Source organism: Tinamus guttatus, unplaced genomic scaffold, assembly GCF_059628265.1.
Source record: "Tinamus guttatus ecotype Peru unplaced genomic scaffold, ASM5962826v1 Tinamus_guttatus_pri_ptg000355l, whole genome shotgun sequence".
Classification (NCBI taxonomy): Eukaryota; Metazoa; Chordata; class Aves; order Tinamiformes; family Tinamidae; genus Tinamus; species Tinamus guttatus.
In genome coordinates this window covers 2,254,349-2,267,620 of record NW_028288889.1, presented here as the reverse complement: position 1 = coordinate 2,267,620, position 13,272 = coordinate 2,254,349, and positions in this window count along the sequence as shown.

Sequence of the window (13,272 nt, the reverse complement as noted above, 5' to 3'; positions counted from 1 at the left end):
ACAAGTAGTTCAAAATCTTATAAAGACTACTAGATAATTGAAAATCATTATGAATATTTAATTATCATAAAGCTCGCAGAACATTTTTGCACTAATCTTGTTAGTCATCAGAAATGTTGAGAGGGTTTAATTTCTATTTTGCATATCAAAATATATTCACATATTAGTCACTTATTATTTATAGACACATATATGAGTATATTCAAATAACACTAAAATCAGAATTATGTTACAAGATTCTAAATTTAAATATACCATTTTTCTTGCAATTTTTTCCTTCTCTCCTTTCTCTTTGAATATCTCCCTGAATTATTTCCCTTGTTTCAATGTAGTTAGGAGATGCAAAATACAATGTCTATAAATATACATAGAATTTATTTTATAATGTTTTGTGGTGTACGTATAAGTATGCATTATCCTAAGAAAGTTTAGGGAGTCAGAGGGAAATATTCTGTCTCAATAAAATTTTTTATGCAGGTAGTTAAATTTGGTCTTAAGTGTATACTTTGCCTTCCTTAATCATATTCTCAACTTACGAGCTTTCTAAATTTTGACATTATCTCTTCCCCTACCTTCATCTCTGTCAAAAATTCATTTGAACATTACACAACTTTTGTGCCCAGATAGATCTAATGGTTGTTCTAAATTATATTCTGTTATACTCTTTCTGCTCTCCTGCTTCTATGTCACACTGAAGAAAGTTTGTGCCTGTCTGATATATTGATAAATCATTCTTACAAATTTTAGCTGTAAGACAAAGATTTAGAGATAAAGTGAACTAAAACAGTATAGGCCTCATCCTGATGATAAAGAAATAATCTAAAACTGGCATGAAACTATACAAATGTTAAAATTAAAATCTTTTTCCTAGCATTATAAATAAAAAGTAGAACAAGAAATTTTTCCAACAACATTTTCAATCCTGTATTTACAGCTATCTACATATAAATCCTCCCAGTTGTTGATGAATATTCTGATAATTCAAGGGGCTAAATTTCATGCAGTTTATTCCTCTGTTCAAGCCTACATTGTTCCAGTCATGGTTATATCAGGCCACTGAGAAGGAATCATTACCTTTTTTTTCTGTAACATAATGTTAGTGCTTATGGAACTTAACATTGTATTGTGGATTTTATTATTTTTCTTGACATTTTACTGTAACAAACAGCTGTTTGATTTAATGTAATCTTTCCTACTACTGACAGAAATGATTTCCGGGTATCTCATTCTGACTGAAAAATCTTTCCAATTAGTTTTTTTTCCCCCTTGTGTCAGCTTTTGCTTTTCTTGAAGTCAGTCTTTCTGTTTGAATTATGATCATGTTGTTAGTATATTCTTGATCACTTTCGTGCTCTTCTGTGATTATAACCTCTCCCGATGTAATATTGTTTAAGCTTACATGCTGTAGACCATATACCCCTTACTTTAGTTTAGTACAAATTTATGAAATTTTATTGGAAAGACACTGGAAAGTCATACTTGCATTTGGCATCTTATTTGATTCCAGTACATGCATTACTTGACAAGGTTCTGAGATATTCCCTGTTTTACAGCAAATATTATGTACTGCTGTGTTAAGAGCACAGTAGACCATCTTTTACAATGTTCTCTCTATTGGTATAGAAAAATGTTCTGCCTCATTTGCAGGAGCAAATTTAATACTATCTTATCTCCTATACCACAGTTCATCATGAAGTGCGATGTAGCTTTTTTACTTTAATGAATGTCATTGCAATCCATAAAGAATAAATGAAGTTATGTCTTAGAAGACAGAATACGAATAGAATATACATGGTGTCTTCCTCAGCTATAACATTTGGATGTCTCAACTAGGAATTACAGAGCCCAAATTGCTACATAAATATTCCAAGTTCACATTTCTTCAGTAAGCCCATCTCTGCAATAAACATGCATTGTATTTGACAGTTGAACTCTTTTACTAATTAAACAAGCATATTTACCAATATTCTGAGTGAACCTTAAAGTTCTTCTCCTTAAAGTTTATTTGTGTTCAGAGGGAATCTTCCTTGAATATATGAAAGATATATGTGTATGAACACATCTATTTTTGCATTTTTTGTGGGAGTATAAAAATACAATAATAGGTTTCTGAGATGTTGTGTGGGAGTAGAAAGGAGAATTATTAGTGAAACTTTTCCTGTTTGCCTTCTCACTCAGATTTGTCTTTTTGTATCATTTATAATTTCATGTTAGGAACTACATCAATATTTCTGTCTTTGAGTTAGAAGTCCTCACTGAAATGGAAAGAATTAAATGAAGTTCTAAAAGTCCTAAAGAACTTAAGGTAAAAAAAAAAAAAAAAAAAAGTGACTACTGTCTTTTTTTTTTTTTTTTTTTTTTAATGCCATAGCAGCTGGTGCACATTTCTGTTTTAATCAGAGAAATACCTGATCAAGGAGCGTTTACATGTAAAATATGGTACCAACTTTTACTTCTAATGGGAAATAAGACCTGATTGAACTGATCAGAAGATTTATTCTGAAAAGTATCACTCCCACCTCCTACCAATAAGCTGGTCTGGGATAAAGGGAATATTTTGAAATCATTATTTCTGAAGTCTATCCCAAAAGTAAAGAAAAGCATCCTACTATCTTTCTAACTCCCCTGTCCTAACTGTAGCAATTCGTTTTGTTTTTTGGGCCACAATCCACTATCAATAATACTCTAAAAATAAATAGAATAAATTCCTTCTTTGTAAAGAACACTTTAAGATAAATCAGGCAGTTCTTGTCAAATACTGTGAGCTGTGAACAGATGTGCAGTCCGAAAACACTCACAACACTGTGCTGGTTTCAGTCATATGCTGCAGTACATACTTCTGACAGAAGTCATGGCAAATTAAATAGGCTCAGATAAACCAGAGGGAATGGCTCGAGATGGCATACAAATTAAGCCAAACAGCTGGCTGTTCAAATTATTCCTAATTCCACCTTTCTTCCACCTTTCATAATTGCACTTTTTTTTTTTTTTTTTTTTTTTTTTGTCTACCAGATCAGTTTTTGTAATGTTAGTACAGAAACAGATGAGATACAGGAATTATAAATAGGGGGAAATTCTGCTATAACAACCAGTCTTTCCCTTTCATAGTGTTCCCTCTGTGAAAAATATTTTCCCCTTTTTATAATTTTCTTCTCTTTTACAGTTATATCAGATGCTTCTGAAGTAAAAAAAAAATGTAGTTTTTCATATACATATAGATACTTAATGTCTAAATGCTGCCGGGGACAAACATGGTATTCAGAATCTAAGAGATGTTTCATTATGAAGACATTATCACTTGTTTGGATTTACTCATGAATCAGAGATGGCGCTCTTGCCATGTATAAGTGCTATTGTGAAAGGTATCAATAAAGAAGCTGTTTCAGTATGAACAAAATAAAGCAGCACTTCTCTGGAGGAAGAGGATGGAAGGTGAGCCTCGTCCCCGCATGGTGTGAGGGGTGCTCTTCTGCACCCAGGTCTGCTAATGAGAAGATCAGTGACGAAGGCCTGTGGCTAAACAAGTTTTTTATTAAACCTATTCTTGGGATTGTGTTTACAGAAATTTTCGTCTCCAGTATTCTCATAGCGGTTCTTCCCACAAATATTCACTCCCACTTTTTTTTTTTTTTTTATTAATATAGCCATTTATGGAAGACCACACTGTCCATTTTCTAGTTCTCTTTCTGGTGATATTCCTCCACTTGTACTCCAGTCCTGGAACCAGTTTGCCTAGAAAAAATAGTAGAATGAAGAAGAAGTGTGATTTTTAAATGTCTCCTTTCCTGACCATTTTGTCCAAAAGTCATTGTAATTCTCAGTTATAAATGATCATGAGCCCCTGTTCCCAACATCCTCTGAAATCACTCAGGCAACAGATTGGTTGGAAATAGGGATATAATTGGCTTACATATATACTGCTACTGGAATAGCACTTGCAGGTATAGGTGTCTGGATGTAGCTCTGTTTTACCCTGTGGGACTGAAGTGATTTCCAGCAAGCAGCAGGATGAGGGAGGCACAAATGTAGCCTTTGGGCTCTACCTCTTGGTATAAGTACCTCTTGGCCACTGGATCTGTGCCAAACAAGACACCTTGAAGATCATTCTTTGGGGTATCCCATTCAGAATAGGGAGAAGGACTCCAAAAGAAAACATATTCCAGGCAAATATGGACTTTCCTTTTTCTTCCTTCCAGAAGAGTTGCTAGGCAGGCACACAGGAGTGGAGTGCTCCATTTAAAATAAAATAAAATAAAAAAACAGTCTTTCTCAGAAATCGGAATAACAGAATAAAGGAAGAAAAAAAAATCACTAGTGATGCAAACTCCAAATTAGCAAAATTTTTAAGCATGTACTTGGTATGATCCCTATTCAGGACTTTACATTTAGCTGCCTTCTTCCCCTAAAAGAAGCATGGTTTTATTTAATCGTTAGTCTGTGAGCTTTCCTTGTTAAGGATGAATCACTGATTTGGAGTTTCAGAAAAGGTGGTATAAAGGAAGATTTGGAGAAAAAAAAAGCAGGATTCTAAAGAAAGAAACTATTCAAACGTATCTACATAATATTCAGTTCAGAATATTACTGGGAAAATTCCTTATTCTGGCTGACTCAGTTCGGCATGATAAGCAATAAAACTTATATAATATTTGAGCTCTAACCTTCTGCTAAAGCCCTCCTCTCATTACCTAGATATATGTCAGGTGGTAAGTCTTGCCACTCTGAATAAATTTGACATCAACAGATTTCTCTTAATTTTTATTTTAATAAGTAAGCCATACAGCAGCTGTGAAGTTACTGATAATGAATGTTAGGAAATAGGATTACTCAAGTGAGTTAAATCCTTCTGCCTTTTCATTATATGCTATATAATACTCCAAACTCATGTCCTGAATAGACCAAGAACAAGTAGCTGGAACTTATGTATTTGAACTTGTGCCTCTAGCTGAGTCACTAAATAATTCTCAGACAGTATGTACTTCATTTGGGCCATGTACATGAGAAAAGCTGTGTTGACAATATCTAAATGTGCTTACATTGCATTGCTGCATTCCGAAACTCTCCAAGAGGTTGTGGGTGTTTGTGTGTATTTTGTTAAGACTAGATTGATCTGCTTTTGATTTGCCGTAGACTATTTGTTTCAGCAACCAGTCATCTATGAAACATTCTGCCTATAGTCCCCAAAGAGCCTTGGCGTTTGCACTTCATACACTGCCCAAACTGTCCAGGTGATTTGACTCTCCCTCTGGCATGTTGTCTTCTGTAAATGGTGTGTTGGCCCTTTCTTCCCAAACCTGCTTAGCAATGCACTCGTAAAACCATTTCAAATGTTGTTGCATGTTGAATTTACAGTGTGTCAGCAAGCCTGGTTCCTATAACACCAGTGGCCTTTTTTTCCTCTCCTTAAGTTTTAAGTCCTCTTTATAACAGCTGCAAGGCCCAAGAAATGTGATGCAAAGTTTGCAGTCATTTCAGCAGCTAAAATAGAGCAAAGAAACAAGTCAATGCAGCCTCATAAGATTTTATTTTTGCTGTTGTTCTTTTGTTCTTTTAAAAAGATTGCAGGTCCACCTGGCAAAAAGCTCTATCCAATGGAGCAATCTTTGCTTTTGTATCATAGTATGTTTTGATTAAAAATTCTAGAGGATTAACTTAGCACATAATAAATGGCTTTAAAGGTGGCTTACTGGCAGGGAATTTTTTAATGAAGAGAGACCAACAAGTGGGGTTGTTTCTGTTGGGTTTTCACACATTCAACATTTTATTAAGGGTCCATATGAACCCTTTACTAGATATATTTATATTTAGAATAATAACTAATGAGGAGGTCAAGTAGTTGGCTGAATCATCTGAGTCACTCTGAAGCAAATGGTCATAACCTACCAAAATGTCTTTTAATACATCTCAGTAAGCTGTAGTAGTTCCCTCTAAGGGAACAAAGAGCTAGATCTATAGCTACCGAATGGGACTATCTCAGAAAGTAGTGATTCAGAAAAAGACTTGAAATCATCACAGAAGCAGCCTTGACATGATCTTTCAGTCTCATACTGGAGCAAAAGAGCTAACAGAGTCCGTGAATGGATTAAAGAAAAATGTCAAGGTAAAACAGGGAAGAGGTTTTGAATTAGTGTGTGAGAAATAAATAGATCTCTGCAAGAACTTCTCCACTTCCAGTGTCCACATGCAGACAAAAACGGAAATATTGACAATAGTTCAAAGAAAGAACATAAATGTTTTAAGAATCTAATTATTTTGAGACTTAAAGAGCTCAACCAGTTCAGCATATGTCCAGACAAGGTTAAAAGGTGATTTAATCAAAATATAGGCTTTCATTCAAGGAAAAGAGCTGGGATAGTGAGGATGCTCAGTCCTGCAGACAAAGGCATAGAAACATGTGTAATTTGAACTTTGATGAATTCAAGCTTGGAAAAAAAAAGATTAATTTTATAGCAGTAAGAATAAATAGTACAAAATAGATACGAGCAACGAACATCTGCACATAAACTCTTTGAGCTAAAGTCTGGAAGCTGTGCTTAAATCCATTCAGCTTCTGCAAAAAATGAGTAAGAGAACTGACTCATGGTTATACTTGTCCATTCTGGCTTTCACTTTTAAGACTTCATTAGTGTTTGAGGAAGGAGAAAGAAGTCTGTATTTCGTGAGTAACAGAGGGAAAAAAAAGCAGCACTTCTGAAATAGTATAAAATATTTTTTAAATATATTCATTTAAAGAAAATCTTTTCTTCCAATACTCACTCTGAGTCAAGGGAAGATATATATCACTTAAAGTACCAGATATTCTCCTTGTACTTCAGTCACAGACCTCAGGGGAGGAGAGGAAGTGGCTATCCACCCTCTCAAGTGAAGTTTATCAGTATCTACAAATGTCAAGCTTACATTTAAGAATCTAGTTCACTATTTTTTTTTCATTTTCACATTCCATCCCTGGGAATTGGGAAGGCAACCTCCTAAACATAAAGTGACTGTTCTGTCTGTTGAAAGCATCAGACAACAATAAAAGATAAAAGATCTGCTAGAGTTTTAACTCTTGAAAGGTTAACTCATGTATGGTAATATAAATGTAATTGCTTTGCTTTAGAGGGTGGTTTATATGTCATTTTTATCAACAGAGTATTTTATATGCAGAGTTTTAAGTGGGAGAAGCAGACAGATACTCCTTGGCATACGATGATAGGAAGGACTTTCTTTATGCTTCATATACGTTAGAAATTTTAGTGCTGTTGTAATCTGAGTTATTTTTTCTACTGTTTAACTCAACAGAACTGATGTGTACCGAGGTTGTTGCTAGATTTGGTTGACTCTAAACTTGGGTGGATTTTTGCAGGGAAGTAGTGATTTAATTGAGATAAATATGGATTAGCAGAATAATTTGGACATTTATCCATTTATCATATGTACCAAACAGATCAGTTTATCTGTTCTTTTTTGTATGTCATTATGCCATAGTATTTATGATTTGTAACAAATCATTTTGGTGTACAAATGAAAGATAGGCACAGCTCAGTAGATCTACCATAGAACTCCACATATTCTCCCATTAAAAAGAAGTAATATCCATAGATGAATAATGGAAATTAAAAAAAAAGAAAAATAAAGAATAAAGAAAAGAATGTTATACTTGGTGAAAAAGAACCATGAGGCAGGTAAGAGAGTCTGAGACTATTTGTCTTTTCTCTACCTTCAATAGCAGTAGTTCTTTTATTCCTGTATGGCATTGTAAGAGAAAATGGACCAACTCTCCTGACTTCAGGTGCTCAAGCAGAATGAAGTTTGAGTAAAATAAATGTCCTACTTCTGTGGCATCCTATATCTGCAAAATCCTGATAGGATTTCTGTATGTGTCCTTTCTCAGAGAGTGTCTCAGAGTGTGTGAAATATCATGTACTTAGCTGTACTCACCTACGTATCTAATTCTTATCATCTGATGAATCACTACTACTACCCCAGTAAAGCACTTTGTAAAGCACACACAGCACTCTGTTGTCAGGTTGGTAAAAAAGCTTTTCATCTTTTGCCACATTTTTTTGTGAGATTTTTGAGAAAATCTCAAATGACACCTAGCTATGGTAACTGTCATCAATCCACAAAAAGACTTGTTCTAGTGAAGCCTAGTTGGAAATTTTGCTTGTTCTCATTGGACAGAAACTAGGCCAGAATCTTTTTGTGGAGAAATCTTTGTGTTTGTCTACTTCAGAATATAAAACATAGCAGAAAGAATGTAACAATCAAAGATTACTGCTACAGATGACAGTTCCTACTAACCCAAAGTGGTGAAAATTTATGTTTAATGGCTGTTAAGCATGATCATCAATGTACTACTGATCTCCATGAAATTTGGTTTCCAGTGTCTTATGATTGACTGGCATTGACTTGTATCTAAGAGAGCGGGAGCTTTTCCCACAGCTATAGAATTTAACCTCTGTATGAATTCTGTCATGCTGAAGAGGGCATGAAATCTTCCTGTGACCTTTTTCTCAAGCAGAGCTGGTTTCCTCTATCCCTCCGTTCAATTTGGCTGAAATTTGCAAAAGGTCAATGGTTATTGTAGAGGTTCAAATGCAGTAAAAGGTTGGGAGGAGGAATGAGAATGTAAAGATATTGTCATTTTCATAAAAGACAATGTTAAAAGCAATCTGGAAAAAGATTATTTTTTTCTTTCCAAAGCAACAGCCTGAGAAACTGTGAAACATATTTAGGACCATGAGAGTGAGAAGCAGCCATACAAAATGCTAAGATAAATAGATCACCGTCACTTTTCTTTTTATTCTGAAAAAATGGCACATTTAAGAGCTAACAAATTTCCTTTATAGGGAATTGCTTTCCCTTTCCTCCAATCAGATCTTTATTATAGCTTCTTTATGATATTCAGTCTTTATTATATCTTCTAAATATGGATTCTTTACTCATGCAGCAAAGTGGCAGAATTGGAGCTTGTGATAAAATTGTCCCCAGTTTTATTTCTTTGCTGACTGTGCACTTCAGCAATGTCAACTCCATATCTTGAATAATCTAAGAACTATTGTTTAGTTATGATAAACATCAGATCTTTGTTGAATATCTGTATGACCCCAAGTTGGGCAAGAGAGGGTCGGATACTGGTGGAGAGAGACACTAAAGTTCGTGAGGGGTTCAACAGGATGGATTTAATAAAGAAATTGCATTCCACGCTGAAGAGGAAGCACCGTTTCTTTCTATTTCACGTCTATCCATCTACCTACCTGTTTCCAGACTTTGTATCTCTGCTAATAGAAGACACCTCTGCTAACTGAGATAATAGCACTGCTGCTTCCTCTGCAGTGCCAGTGCCAATCCCCATCATAGGTAGCATCATTGCTTTAAGATGGGTGAGGGGGACAGCTTGAAGCATCTTAGTCCAGATGGTTTTGCTCAAGGAGACCTGATACAGTTTGGTAAAGTCAAGGGAATAAATTCTGGAGAACATCTCTAACTGCTGCACCTGGCTGATCTTTGCTGCAATTGTCGTCCACCTGGTGAGCCCAGCACTGACGCCTACAGCAGTCAGGGTAAATGCAGCTTCATCAGTCACTCCATCAGGGAGAGGAAAATATGTTGGTTTTGCTGTTGCAGGGTGCGGAGGGCACTGCACAACCTAAGATCTCCAGGCAGAACCCCCAACCTACTGAGCTCCTCTCTAGTAAAATAAACTTCCTTTGCCCCATTGCCCCACAGCCTTAACAGCCACTCTAGTAACTCTGCACATCCTACTGCAGCTCTGATGCTTTAAAATCACAAGTAGTACTGATTCCTTGCAAATTAGTTGAGCATTTATTTCAGAAAGCCCTGTTCTTTCTGGTCGGAGTGGTGAGAGTAATGATACCCCCTGCCCTGGAGCACGAAAGGGTCTCACTCTCTCCCCCTCATTTGGGGGCCCATTTTGCCCTCAAAGAGGGACCTCCACCCCTATCCCATTGACTACATCGGATGTGAGCACAAGGCAGGCAAGAACGGTGGAGAGAGACACTAAGAGTTCAAGATCGGGTTGAAAAGGATAGATTTAATGAAGGATTTACACTCTAGACTGCACATGGAGACCCAGGAACCAATGACCAGGAGGGGTCATTGGTGGCAGAGGCTGCTGGAGGCATGGGCTGGATGCACAGGTTGGACTCCCCCGCTATGTAACCCAAAGGCCCTCACTTTAATCTTCCAGGATTATTTCCTTATCTTAACTGTAATAACTATGACAAACTGCTGCCTGGGAAGCAGCTAGATGTTGCAGGCAGAATAGAAAACACACCTGGCCCCAGTGGGCATTTGGTCAGTGAGAGCTTTACATGCTGGGCCTGAGACTGCATCCTCTGCTGGTAATTGACTCCTCACCAGATCTTCTGCAGATGTTCCCACTGCAATCTGCAAGAGAGAAGACACTGGGAAGAAAAGTCAATTTTCAGATATACCAGTGCTGATACCAACTATTGCTCATATAAAAATTACTGGATATTTTCAGCAACTGAAAAAAGAGGACTTTTTCTAAATGAACTTGCTGCTAATATGCATTGATTTAAATTGGACCCAGCACTAACAGTTGAATAGAAAGGAAAGTTGGTAGGAAATGTGACAGGAAAGCTCTCACCGATAGCAGGCAAAAAGTATCACAATTGTCATTTTGGAATTCTTCCAAAACTTGGAGTCAATAGCATTCCTTCCAATTGCCTAATGTTGGGGTTTTTTGTTGTTGTTGTTTTGGAGTTTTTATTTATTTATTTTTGTCATGTTCCTTGCTCATAGTGCTCTATTCTAACTGCAGATGTCTACTTTAACTGAACATATTCAACTTCTGTCTCTTCGTATGAGTTGCTTCAACCATATATTTCTCATCTTTTTGGATGGCGCAGCAAGTATCATGAGTCATGTGATATTGTTACTACATGGCAACTCAGTGACTTTTACTAGAAGAAACAGTGTAAGATGGATTTTTGGTACAAGGGTTTTGTGAGAAAAGCTATCATATTTTCAAAATGAATAAATATTTTCAGAAACACTTAGCTAGGTATCCAAAGAATTCTGCACCATGACTAAAAATCTGAGGAGTCTAAAACATGGTTAAGTTTATTTTAATTCATAAAAACATGTATGTATAATATGATTAGCTTATTCATAGGTTTTATGTAAATTCACCAATTTAGGTTTTGATAAAAGATTAACCTTAAAAGTTTTCTTTAAAAAATACAGTTTTAGACCAAATCCTTTATTTCTTGCCTAGAAACGAGCTTCAGGGAATGTAGACCTGAGATCCTCTTGTTTTTATTTGCAGGGGCAAGAAGGTGTAAAAGACTGAATAATGTTATTCTTTTTCCACTGCATTTACAGCTCTTTTATTTTCTCTTAACCATGAAAAACAATTATGAATTACAAGTTTTGAGACTCTGCAGATCTACGGTAATCATTGTCAGTGGGTCCAAGTTTTTTAGAAAGATCAGAGTGACAATATGCAATTTTCTGATTAAAAAAAAATCATTCCTGCTTCCAGTGAAAATAAACAATGTGTTAGTGCCAACTGTATATTGAAATAATTATTCATAAAGGAAGCACATTGAAACAGCTCAGACTGAGTGAAGAAAAGCAGTGCTTTCTTAGAAATTCAAAGACAGTCATACACAAAGGAGTGAGAATGAATATAATACACTTTTAGATTCATGTTTTTTTTTTATCTTGACATTGTGTATGCAAAAAGTGATAATGGCGTGTTATGAAATATAAGCCTGCCTCTCCTGTTAAAAAAGTGATTTTACTCCAATGCACCTTCAAAGAAATCCTCAAAAATTAAAATTGGTCCGGTGGATCACTGAGCATTTCAAAGATAATTACAAAGTAGAGCAGTTTTAGAACATGTTAACTTATTCTATTGATGTTTTCAAACTTTTAACAGGTTGATGCAAACTGTTATAGCAAAACAAATCTTAAGAACTATATGGATATCCTTTTTTTTTTTTGCCCACTATTAAGATTTCTGATTTGCTAGCATTTCAATATCAACTTTGTACAAAGTCGAATGATTATATGATAATCAAAGAATATTGGACCTAATGACAAATTTAGTCATGTACTTCTGTAATTTGAAAGTGTTAAGAGTATGCATAAAGTGTTTCCAAATCAAGACCAAAACACCGATTTATATAGAATAGAATGTCCTCATGAAGGAGAGGATGTCTTTTATTTTGACTACTGCAATTTCCTGTACAAGGGGATCCTGCTCTTATAATATCCTCTGGGAATATGGAATGCCAATAAAAAAGAAGGATTGCTTAAAGAAACAAGCTTTATTCTTGGATTCAGTGGAACTATTCCTGTTCATTTTAAAGAAATGTATGATAAGAGTTATGCAACCAAACTGAATGCTGAGCAGCAATACAGACCACAGAAGAAGAGTGTAGGAAAGAAGATTAGTTTCTTTAAAGACATAAGCTGGTACAGTCTTGAAAATAAAATTTTCATAAAATGTTAAAAGGGTTTCCACTGTTATATTTCACATCTATTTTCAAAAATTGAAGCTTGTAAATATTAATGTTAGAATACAGAAAAATAGGACATGCACAACCAGAATTGTTATGAATCTAAATACAGGGATGTGTTTATCTGTTTTCTCCCTTCCTTTTCTTGCTTCATATTTTGGAATGCTGCTGAACGCTTATAACCAGATTTGTTGTAATTAACACTCATAACCAGAGGCAAACTGTTTTGCAGAGTTTATATAGAGGGCAAGAACAGAGGTCAACCAGGAAATCAGCACTTCTTTTTAGCTGACCAAAGTAATATATGCACAACTGGCAATCTTAGAAAAAGAGTTCAGAAAAAAGCTGGACATATTATGATGAGAGAATATACCTCACACATAACATTGCAGTTCAGTTGTGAAACCAAGCCAAGACAAGATGCATTATTATTTCTATTGAAAAAGTTACTTGCTCAGTTTACTAAGACCTTTTTTTTTTAATCTCTGTTCTCCCTGAAATACAGAAAAGTTATACCTGTGAAATATTTCTGTCAACTGCCAATAAACACTTTCAAATAAAAGAGGTCTTTCTGAAGCTATATAATATTATTTATTCCTAAAACCAACATAACCTGTTTAGTTGTCTGTTCCAACATAATATTTTAAAGAAATACTTGCATGAGATTTTGTTTAAAAGGGAACTTCAGTCATTCAAAAAGATTCAAATAAAGTGAGGCAAATAATACAGATATGCTTTTGGGATTTTCAATTCTACAAACAAATAAGGATTTTTGTTTGAA